The sequence below is a fragment of the Protomyctophum parallelum genome, assembly GCF_964188405.1.
Source record: "Protomyctophum parallelum genome assembly, chromosome: 16".
NCBI lineage: Eukaryota > Metazoa > Chordata > Actinopteri > Myctophiformes > Myctophidae > Protomyctophum > Protomyctophum parallelum.
This window is the reverse complement of record NC_139711.1, coordinates 7,133,070-7,145,030: the sequence shown is the minus strand read 5'-3', so window position 1 is coordinate 7,145,030 and position 11,961 is coordinate 7,133,070. Positions and strand designations below refer to the sequence as shown.

At 40.0% G+C, this 11,961-nt stretch overlaps 1 long non-coding RNA gene across 1 annotated transcript; it reads right to left on the bottom strand.

The window, feature by feature from the left end:
* Nucleotides 1-8,150: 8,150 nt before the first annotated feature.
* Nucleotides 8,151-10,531, bottom strand: LOC310872977. Its single transcript, XR_014570440.1, has 4 exons — nucleotides 10,377-10,531; nucleotides 10,030-10,098; nucleotides 9,797-9,915; nucleotides 8,151-8,248 (listed from the first exon to the last, which is right to left on the bottom strand). It is a non-coding gene; the product is annotated as an uncharacterized lncRNA (long non-coding RNA).
* Between the last annotated feature and the right edge of the window lie 1,430 nt (nucleotides 10,532-11,961).

Genomic DNA, 11,961 nt, shown 5'->3' with positions numbered 1-11,961 from the left:
ACTCGACCAGGAGAAAACGAGAAAACCTCCAAAACCTTCCCAGCCGTGCTGACAGCTCCAGTGACAGCGTTGTCCAATCAAATCGCAGGAAGGCGGTGTTAAATCTACAGAGGGTGTGTCTATATGCAAATGAACATCTGCAAACACATAGGGGACTTCTACCTTCTTATAGAGATTTTTAACCCCCACCAGAACACAGCCAAATAGATGGATAGGCGGCAGGCCTACACCTGTATTGATATGCAGTTGTCATTACAGTATTTATGATTTGACACACAGGACAGGTACAGAAGAAGAAAATAAATATAGTGAGGAGTCGGACTAAGTACTAAGTTCTACTAACAAAAATAATACTTATATATAAGGGGGAAAACGAATCAGGAATTAAGAAAGTAGTACCAGAAAGTAGTACTACCAAATGGTACTATTGGCCCTCATGCACTTGGACTGCGGCTGCCTGGGAAATGGGTGGTGAAAAAGCATTCAACAGGTGGTCAAAGTGCACAACATCATATTAATAGTGAATTAACAGAAATTCAGTCAGATGAGTCTATCCGAGTTATTATTCAGATAAAGATTAAAGTTTCATTAAAAGTAAGCAAGTATTATAAAATAAGTCAATGTTATATGAATATTATTAAGGACTAAACTAAGTATCATGTGTTGTGTGCACACACACAGAGCTAATAAATGCCACCAAGTTAAGTAACTCATCCAGCAAAGGCAAAACCTTCCAAATGTGGAGACAAGGTGGATCATTCATGTTAATTTCCTGAGACCTAATTTTGCTGAAGTAAACAAGCATCATTGACTTCAGTCTCTGTTTTTGCCATGTGATGTCTACCAGCGACATTCCATTTGGATAGAGGGCTTATTTGATTAACACACTCCTCTGTCCCATTTGTTAGTTGTGTGTGGACGTATTCAAACCACTATACTCTTGATGAATTGCATCTTTGTTCTACATTAGAAATCTTGGTATTGGCATTCAGCTGGACCATATCAGACTGTTACACTGTCATACAATGTGATCCAATATAGACAGTACTAACACAGTACGCACTACACAGCCACTAAAATTGACTCATAGTACCTTCTGTCTTGAATTGTAGACATACAGACAGACAGACAGACAGACAGACAGACAGACAGACAGACAGACAGACAGACAGACAGACAGACAGACAGACAGACAGACAGACATTATGGATATTTATTCATGCATACTAGCTCTTCATGGAGTGACTTTTCATTAAGTAGAACACGTTTTATTCCACCTTTTAATTTAATTCTTACGTAGAATATTCTTAATTGCTTATGTATTGATTAAAGGGCAATGGGTAAACACATTCTGCCTTTAGCCACAGATTCAGATTTCTAAAACTCTCTGACATGGAATGGAAATTCTTACAGTCTATAGTCTACAGAGGCGAAAACTATACATTTCATGTGATTTAGTTATGTTTAGACAGCTGCATGCAAGATCAAACCCAGATTGCAATGAGTTCAAATAAAACCTTTTTTTGTATACATTCTTTTTGTTTTTTTGTTACTCAGCTACATATATACCATGTTGTTCCAGTTCGGTAGAGGACTGATACGATTCAGTAGCCGAACAGATTGCATGGAAACCATGATTTTATCAGGAAGTACAGACATTTCTATAGATATAGCTAGAGGATACTATGACACATCTACAGTATCTGTGACACTACATTTAAATGAAAACAACTACAAGAGAAACTATGGTGGAGAAAACCTAAACCACATGATTCCAGCTTGAAAACAAGCCATAATTAGATTTTCTTTGTCTAAATACACCATGTGACACCTGCTTAACCATGCAGGCATCCTTATTTTGGGAATGCCATATAGACAACGATCTCCAAAAATTGTCAAAATGTTCTAGAATATGTGTAAAAAGAAATCCCAAAAGAATTAAGTGGGGGTTAAACCATATTGACTCACCTAAAACAAGAATAACGGTATGATAAAAAATAAACAGATCTCAATAATAAAGCAGGGAAAGCAGCTGTACCTCAGCTGATACACTTTCATGTGTCTACTGGGGTCGACGGTCCGGGTACTAACGTATAATTTGTTTTTCTCTTAAAAATAAAATTGAGAAAACAAGAAAATATCATGTTTTATTTTTAAACATGAAATGAAACAGCAGAACACAGGTCTGTTTTTCGTTATTCTGAATGTCTGTAAACCTTAGAGTATAATATTCTAAGCTGTAAACATTGGAAATCAGCGCCTGTTTTCTGTTTGTGTCAGTTTCATTTATGTATTTTCTCTTGTAAAACAGAACCAACTGTCCAGGAGGCCACAACCTGACCTGGCCTATAATAGGCCATTCACTTAGTAAGAGACCACACCTTCGCTCAAGATTAACAGTTTATTGAAACAGAATGAGATGAATGCATGGAGTGGAGTGGAGTGGAGTGGAGTGAGGAACCTAAGGTAGGGCGAGACTCAGGGTGGGGGCGTAGTCTCTGGAGCTGTCATCTTTGCTCTATACTCGGAATGAGCGGCTGGTCGTCTCTGCTCCGTCACTGCCCCCCCTGGATTCCTATAGAATCGAGGCGAAAGGAGGAGGTTGGGGTGGAGGAGGATGGCGATTTTGAAGAGTAGTGAAAATAGCCGATCTACAAGTGCAGTACTCACAACCCATGTTTGGTCTGTCGTGGAGCAGAACAAACAACTTGGTTGAGAGATCCAGGTGTATGCTGTGGTGATTGCACCAGGGATTGGCTGGGTGATAATGAAAGGCAGGTGAGTTGATGAGGAGGGAGGAGTTGTTGATAATGAGGGAGGAGTGGTTAAGGTCAAGCGGAAGGAGGTCTCTTCTCCCGAAACTACGTTGTATAAATACAACTTCCCATATGAAAAGGGTGCCAAAAATGTGTTTTGCAAAAATCCACCTCTTGGTGGTGCTATAACAGCCCAATGTGAAAAGGGTGGGATATATTCCTCAGAGTAGGACAGTCTGTGAAAGATTTCACGTAAATTGCACACTGCATTCATGAGTTGAGGCTGTTTCAAGAGGGCCAATCCTGCAAACTTTGAAAGCCTATGTTATGAAATATCGGACAGAATATGAAATATCGGACAGATCCGTCTTTAACACATGACTATAGAGTGTAACGATTTGCAGGATTTTCGGACAGAATCTGGAGGAGTAATATAAAAAGATGTGTTTATCAAAAGTTGGCCTCCTGGTGGCACTATAACAAGCCGTTCTGGAGGTTCATCATTGGCATCCAGGGAGTGTGTGTGCCAATTTTGGCATCGACCGGGTTAACAGTGCCGGAGATTAGCTGTTCACAGACGGACGGACGGACGGACGGACGGACGGCCGGACGGACGGACGGAGTGCAAAGAATATTCTCTCCCCATGCCTTTGGCCTGGTGGAGACAATGAAGACAGAACACTGAAGCTGTGTTCCGTTCTTAATCTTAATCTAAACCTCTAAAGGACAAAAGAGGCCTGTTTTTTGTTATTCTAAATGTCTTTTAAAGTCTAAAATTGGCACCTGTTTTCGTTTGAAGAACATTGAACCTGTGTTCTGTAGTTCCATTATGCATCTGAATCAAAGAAACAGAACACTGAACCTGTGTTCTGTAGTTCCATTATGCATCTGAATCAAGGAAACAGAACACTGAACCTGTGTTCTGTAGTTCCATTATGCATCTGAATGAAGGAAACATAACATTGAACCTGTGTTCTGTAGTTCTATTTTCCAAATAGTTCCAATATTATTTTTATATTTGTGTGATATATAGGCTATAGTGAATAGTGATATTATTTTAAGAGTCATATATTAATTAATAATTATTAGGCTATAGTGGGAAATGTCACCATAGAATGCAAGACATGTTGGCACCACGGACATCTGGGCACCATATGTTTTGGATGACTGGGCACTTGGCTGGGTAATTGGACCTGACTTTTTCTGACATTATTATTTTTTTGCCTTTACATAGTATGTTGCGTGTGTGTGTGTGTGTGTGTGTGTGTGTGTGTGTGTGTGTGTGTGTGTGTGTGCGTGCGTGCGTGTTGAGTAGGCCAAGTTGTCTATTGTGATAGACACGACCCCTAAGTCAAGGTGGTGCCCAGTTGTCCAAGTGCCCACATATCCCTAGTGCCCAGTTGTGCAAGTGCCCACTCATTCAAGGTGCCCATTGTCCCACACATATCCCAAATTGCCCAGTTGTCCAAGTGCCCACTCGTCCAAGGTGCCCACTCGTCCAAGGTGCCCAGATGGATTTGGTGCCCAGATGTCTGTGGTGCCCAGTTGGTTTTGGTGCTCACTTGACCGGTTACCCCCCATAACCCACATTAAAGGTCATCTTTGTGCATGTTTTGGCATGTTCTATAATCTATTCTCTATCATAGGCCTAATGGCACTAATGGTTTTTATTAAGGTCGCAGTTAACTCTGAAACCTTGCGTTTTTGTCACTCAAACTCCCCATGCATTTTTGTCACTCAAAATCCCCTTACACTGGGAAAGCCCCCATATTTTGTGCCCAGGTCTCGTGACATCACTATAGGTCTTGTGACACTATGAAATCATCAGGGGTGATGGTATATCAGGGATCATCTCATAGTAAATGCGACGTGCTGTCGCAATTAAGCCCATATATGGACATCCCTGATGTCATCAATATCAGTATATGGATATGTCAGAACCTGTTCTGACATTCCATATGTTGATTCTTCCCCATCCATCCTTCCTCTTCGATGTCTCCCTTTTGACTGATACCTGTCCATTTTAACTCTAGACGGGCCTGCCCCAAAGTTATTAGTGCAGCCGCGTCCGGCAGCCAGCGAAAACTAGAGTTCTGGGCGAGGTCGCTTCTCGCCCTCAGGCGTCTTACTGGTATTATATGACAAACAAAAATACATAACAGAGGGAGACACAACATAGTGTAATGTTGCGTCTCCCTCTGTTATGTATTTTTGTTTGTCACTGATGTTTTATGTGTGGCTGCAGCTGGGGTGAAGCCCAAGACAAATTTCCTTTGTGGACAATAAAGTTTACCTTGACCTTGAATGATATTACATTTTTAATCTACATACCTCTACCATTAAAATAGTGAAGTCACATGTGCTAGAGCAGTGCTGTGTCCAGTGTGCGAGTATTGTTTTCATAGGCGACCATTTCCAAACTCTGCTTGTGATTGTTGTCAGTGGGGTAGGGAGCGCTGTGCCAGCTATTTGGACCGAACACAAGTGGTTTTGCCAATTTGCCTACTAGTACTAACGCTATCTCTAACTCTAACCTAAACATAACCGCAAGCAGGGGAGCAAAGCATCCCTCACCAACCTTAATCCTGTCGTTTTAATGCATCCCTCACCCACCTTAATCCAGTCTTTTTAATGCATCCCTCACCAATACAGCCTGACATGTCACTGTGTGGGTTCAAGTCCTGATCCCAACGACCTTTGCCCCCTCATCTCTCTCCCCATTTCCTGTCACACTACTGTCTACCTATCAATACCTGCCAAAGATATATTAAAAAAAAAAGATTTCAGCGCACCTATCAACACCTGCACGTTGGGACTGTGTGTCAATTTGTAGGACACCTGAAAAGTAATGGAAATGTGCGACTGTCCCACGCAAAGGGGGACATCTGGTCACCATGGTGATGAACACCCTGTAACTGATATTTAAACCTAGCTATTTAGCCTACTACAAAATTTAAGAAAATCTTTGTTCCCAATTTGGATAATTTTTAACACCCCAACCACTAGACTTATGTTTCCCAAACCTGTTCCCAAAGTGCCTATAGCAGCAATGCAGAAGGGCACAGGTAATTTCTGCATCTCTTTATAGGGCCCATTTAACCATATAATGCATTTGGATGGCAAAAATGGCAGATCTGCAAGTTCAGTGTCTTGAATGAGATGTGCTGTGAGTTTGCATATCTGCTATTTTCCAGCATAGGACCTTTAGGCTTTAGGATTTAAAAGTAGTTTTTAGAATCCTCCTCCTCAGGAGCATATCCACAGATATCCCAAGCCGATAGATATTACAGCGATAACCGAGGTTTGTTATACTTCCAAGTAATGGTTGGTAGCCTACTTAGAATGTTTATCTTGGAATTCCTGGTCCATGTACAAATCAAAGACACAGCCCACCTCCAGAATCAGGACCTCCTTGTGACTGGTGTCAACAAAGACAACATCAGGTGTATTTGGGTATACACATTTTTGTATGCACTATATTCATTTGCGAAATGCAACAGTCTGACAACACGAGACTAATTCAATCAATACTGCGCATGCAGTACCTTCTTTGGCCTATAGGCGGCCTAGGGCAGCTCTTGCCGTTGCTCTGCGGGAGAAAGCCTTGGAGTAGGTTGTGTCCAGAGAGATGGCTTTACACTAGTTTACAGCAGTCCTTTAATATCATTCAAGGTCAAGGTAAACTTTATTGTCCACAACAGAAATTTGTCTTGGGCTTTCACCCCAGCTGCAGCCACACATAAAACATCAGTGACGAACAAAAATACATAAGAAATTGAAAATGAAATTCATTTTTTGTTTTACTATTATATGAAGAATTAAGACATGTATTATTTTGTAAAATGACAATCATCTGTGCTAACTTTGTCTGGTTAGAGGACTACAAATTGGCTACTGGAATGTTGTTTTAGGAAAGGTATTTTTGCTTTAGCAGACTTTTTATGCAAAGCTTGGGAAAAAAGGCAGAATGTTCTGTTTGTGTAAAAAGAAAAGAAAAAAAAAGAAAAACTGTTTCTTGTACACAATGCAATATTGAAGCAATGATTTGTATGGTGTGTCCTATAAGTCCATGTGGGCTGGGCGCCTTGGGTGCATGACACAAAAATAAAGAATCTATCTATCTATGTTGGACAACTGGGCACCTTGGACAACTGGGCACCTTGAACGAGTGGGCACTTGGACAACTGGGCAATAGGGATATGTGTTGAACAACTGGGCACCTTGTAAACAATCACCGTGTAGACAACTTGGCCTACGCACACACACACACACACACACACACACACACACACACACACACACACACACACACACACACACACACACACACACACACACACACACACACACACACACACACACACACACACACACACACACACACACACACACACACACACACACACACCAAAAAACAAAGCAAAATACTATGTAAAGGCAAAAGAAACCTTAAAACTGTCAAGCATCTACTGTAGATGCATGCCAGTAGAGCTCTGAGTGCAATCATATAAGTTATTCTTGTGTAAATGCTGTTTTTAACTGGGCAAGTAGGTCTTATTTAGGAGTTGGTAATTACACCCCAATTGATATGGGTTTGGCCTTTGCCAAATTCAGATGTAGAATTGCTCCTTTAGCCATAGAACACCCCAGCTAATAGGCAATAAGTTACTGTAGTGTACACTATGAAATCTGATGGTTCTATTGAATTGGAAACTCACTGTGAAGTGTGAACTCTATGCTGACATTTTCGTTTAGAATGATTTCTTCACCTAGCAAGGCATTTTGCACATTTTAGTGCTGGTAAACACTGTATTATTTTGTTTTTATGGTGCTATGTTGTTTTATTCATTTTTGAGTGTCTCACAACTGGTATTCTGGTATATATTTCTTATATATATTGTTGCGGAGCACAATAAAAATAATATCAATGAATCAATGAATGAATGAATCAATCTATAATTATGTTGGTAATGGTATATGTTTTATATATTCATTTTTCTTTTCATATAACTTTTTTTTATTACTATTATTTAAGTTGCTATAATGTATATTGAGCAAAACACTTGCACCTGCACAGAAGTTGACAGAAGTTGTACCAATTAAGACAACCTTGATTCTTGCAATGTCACAACTAGTTGTGATGCTGTATCATGTTTCAGGATAGTTTCAAGCTCTTGAACAAGCAAGTCCCTCCTTCTCCTAGGATAGTTTCGTGCAAAACAGATGAGCTAAATACTAGGAAATACAGATCTCCCCCAGGCAGGGATATCAAAACATGAAAGCTTACAACATACTAAATATTGAAAATAAGATACATCTACAGTATTTAAATAATAATAAGAGAGGCAAAAGGGTAGGTTTATATAATGAAGTTTTAATCAGCCTAGATCCGTTATTTATACAAGATGTCCCCATTATTTTGGATTTCTTCTGTTTGAAATGGGTTTCTGTGGTTCATCATCAGTGCCAGCTCGACTGTGACGCGGCATAGCCTGCAGGAGTCAGGAGATTGTAGGATAACAATTACAATAAAGTGGGCTTGCATTGATATTAATAATATATTTAAGGGACCAAGCCCAAAGGGACCATAACTATAACCAAACAATAATAACAAACAATAAAGTGGGCTTGCATTAATATGAATAATATATTTAAGGGACCAAGCCCGAAGGGACCATACTATAACCAAACAATAATAACAAACAATAAAGTGGGCTTGCATTATATTTAAGGGACCAAGCCCGAAGGGACTTCCCTTATTGTATTTGTCTGGATTTTTCTTCTGTTTCTTCTGCCAAAAATAGCAGTCGTTTTTCGCGAAACTTGTCAATATGGTAATAGGGTGGCAACGGTGGCACTATAGCACTCAATTGAAAATGCAAACTTTGCGGCAATAGAGCGTCGCAGTCCCGCCCCCTCGAGAGACCCGGAAAATAAATCCCCATTCATTTTCCTCATAGACTTTTCAGAAAATATTTATTTAAAGACGTTTACGCCGCGGACAAAGCCAACTCTTTTCGTGACAACAAACACACATTTTTCGGGCTGAACAAATAATTAGAAAGAAGGAGAAAACGGCAGGTTACAACACTTTTTTGTTGTTTTTCTTCTTTGTAATTATTTGTTTGGTCCAAAATATTGTGTTTGTTGTCATGATTTGTCACGACAAGAGTTGGCTTCGTATGACGCTTAAAAAGTCTTTAAATAAATACTTTTTGAAAGTCTATGAGGAAAATGCATTGGAAACTATTTCCTGGGCCTGGCGTCGTCATGAAAGGGGGCGGGACTGCGACGCTCTATATGGTAGAGGGCTGTCACCCTGCGTAGACAGGAAGCCCACAACTATTGGCCAAAGGGTGGCGCTACAGCGATCAATTGAAAATTCAAACTTTGAACAGGCATAGCTCATGAACCGTTTGACTGCCAGCAATACAATTTCAATACACATATATGCGGCTCCTCACAAGGAACAAATGTGGTATGGGGACCTTTGACCTCTGATCACCCACCATTTTTAATTATATGAAAAACAGTTCAAATCTATCTCCTCCCACGATATTTAATCAAATGCACAGGAGTAAAATGTTTTTTTTTTGTTTGTTTTTAATGATGGTTTTATCAGACAATGAAAATTGCAGTTTTATGAAAATTCTTCTTCTGCCCCTAATACATACATGCAGCGTCACATGTTTATGAAACTTTACAGTATAGAGTCATGCCAAATAGCACTGAAACCAGTCTTACTCCAATTGGCCAAAGGGGGGCGCTATAGCAATCGTTGGAAATGAAACCTTCCACTTGTCTTCTGCTGACACTTTATTTTCTCTGACTGTATGGCTTTTTGCTACCAATAATAATTGAAACATTTCAGTTTAATTCAGTTTAGGATTTGATTGTTTTGATTGCAAAACCCTAATACTAGTCTAGTATAATAAATATATAAAAAGGAAAGGAAAAATAATAGGGTGTCAAAAACTACTTTAATTTCCCTTGAAATGTAATCAACTTTAGACATGCACACAACAAAAACCTTAACTCACAGGCTGTGTGTAATGGATCTGGGCCGGCTTCATGCTGACTCTGTGGTTTTGGTGCTGTTGAGAGGACAGCTGTCGTAGGCGAGCCTTCTCCAGGATTTTAACCTGTGACTGCAGTATGTCTGACAAAACATGTACACAGATATTATATGAGGAACGCCAACAAACGTGTATACAGTGTTGTACCAAGAACACGCAAATGAACAAGCTGAGCTTTTATAAACATAGTTAATTACCAAGTAACGCAGGGTCTGGGTCGGCCACCAGTGGGCTGATGGAAACATAAGCACCGTCCTCTGGGTTTCCTGATCAGATCAACACACTATTTCAGAGCTATCTATAGAACTGTCCGTCTCCTCTGCTCAAACCATGCAGTCTAACACTGCTCAAATATCAGTAACATCGGTTTGTCTCCAAAATAATTACCTAAAGAATGATTAGAGATAATTAAGACTTTTAATGTATAATTATCTATTTAGGTCGGAATTACAGGGAATATTTGCATTGTGACCACAGAATAGAATAAAATCAATAACATAGCTGTTCAATAACATCTTATGAATGATGTGTGCGCTGTGCTTACTGTTGACAGTGCAGAAAAAGAATGAAGCCCTGTCTGGAAGTAATTTACTGCCATAATCCTGGGACTGCTGAGACAGGAAGAGTCGTTTCAGAGTACCTTGTTCATCACACAGATCCACCAGCACTGAAACACACACACACACACACACACACACACACACACACACACACACACACACACACACACACACACACACACACACACACACACACACACACACACACACAATATAGCATGTTTCAAAAAGTTAGAGAGAGATTTACCCAGCATAAAACAGTAGTACAGACTAGAGCATACAGTACATACACAACATGACTGACAGAAAGACACTTCCATATATCTCAAATGTACAAGCATGCTGGATTCATCGAGGGCCTGCCAGTGACACTGCAACAAACAAGGATGCAGGGATCGGAGGGGCAGAGGTACAAATGATAGCTTTACTGTGGTCACACTAATTATACCATTATAGCCATCAGTCAGCTCCAGGGATGTTAGTAGTAATGAGTGGTAATGATGATAGTCCTTAAGAATAATTTATACTTCATCGCACAATGGTGTGAGTTGTGTCGCCAAAACCAACTGATTTCATACAATCAACACATTATCAGTTGTTTATTGAAAGCTGTCACGCAACAAAATATACAGTAGGCCTACATTTGTCTTCACTTAAGTGTAATGCTTAATTGGGTCGTCCACTCACTCTTTGTATTGAGTTTGTGCTTGAAATGTACTGCAATTCTGCAAACTGTTAATAAATATTTCAATCAATCAATCAATCAATCAAACATGTCAACAGTTAAACCTCCCTTGAGGCAGCTATGGCAGAAAGCAGCAGATGTACTGTAAGCAGACACCTCTTAAGTTGAACAGTGTGAAATATTTAATGGAAGCATCCAGTGACCCTCCACTCCAAAAACACAGACTAAATATTCCTTCTAGTCCTTAAGATATTGTCTAGAAAATGAATGAAGCACATTCTATCCAATAATGTAACGGTAAATAAATTGCACATGAAATGAAAATATTCCGGACTGGTAGTAACTGCGTCGCTAAAAAGTCAACAAAAGACTCAAAAAACAGGACTTATGAAGATCTAACCAAAACAGTTACGGTGTCTAATGTTAGGCTTTTTCATTATACAGTACTACCAACACAGCCTGCCTCTTCATCATCCACATGACAAACTCAGTTTCCCTACCTGAATCTGGAATGCCAAGTTTAGTTCTCATGTACTGAAGCAACAGGACCAGGGGACAATTGGGATGGGCGAGAAACACCTGGTTATCTGTTCCCCATGGATGAGAGCCATTGGAAACATCAAAACACATTAGTGCTAGAACCAAGAACAGTAAAATATACTGTACACAAGGTAACCAATAAAGAGATGCTGTAGCTAACCTCCATGTTTGATGTAGATGAACATCATTCAAAGAATTCAAAGGAGCCGGAACCTCTGGTAAGAATAGACTGGGAACACCGTCACTGGGTCTTCAGAAAGCTGCATCTTTCCTTACCAAGTCAAAAGGTCAGGAAAAAACAGATGTCGACCTCTCATTTCATTGTGGTTTGATGACTGCGGTCC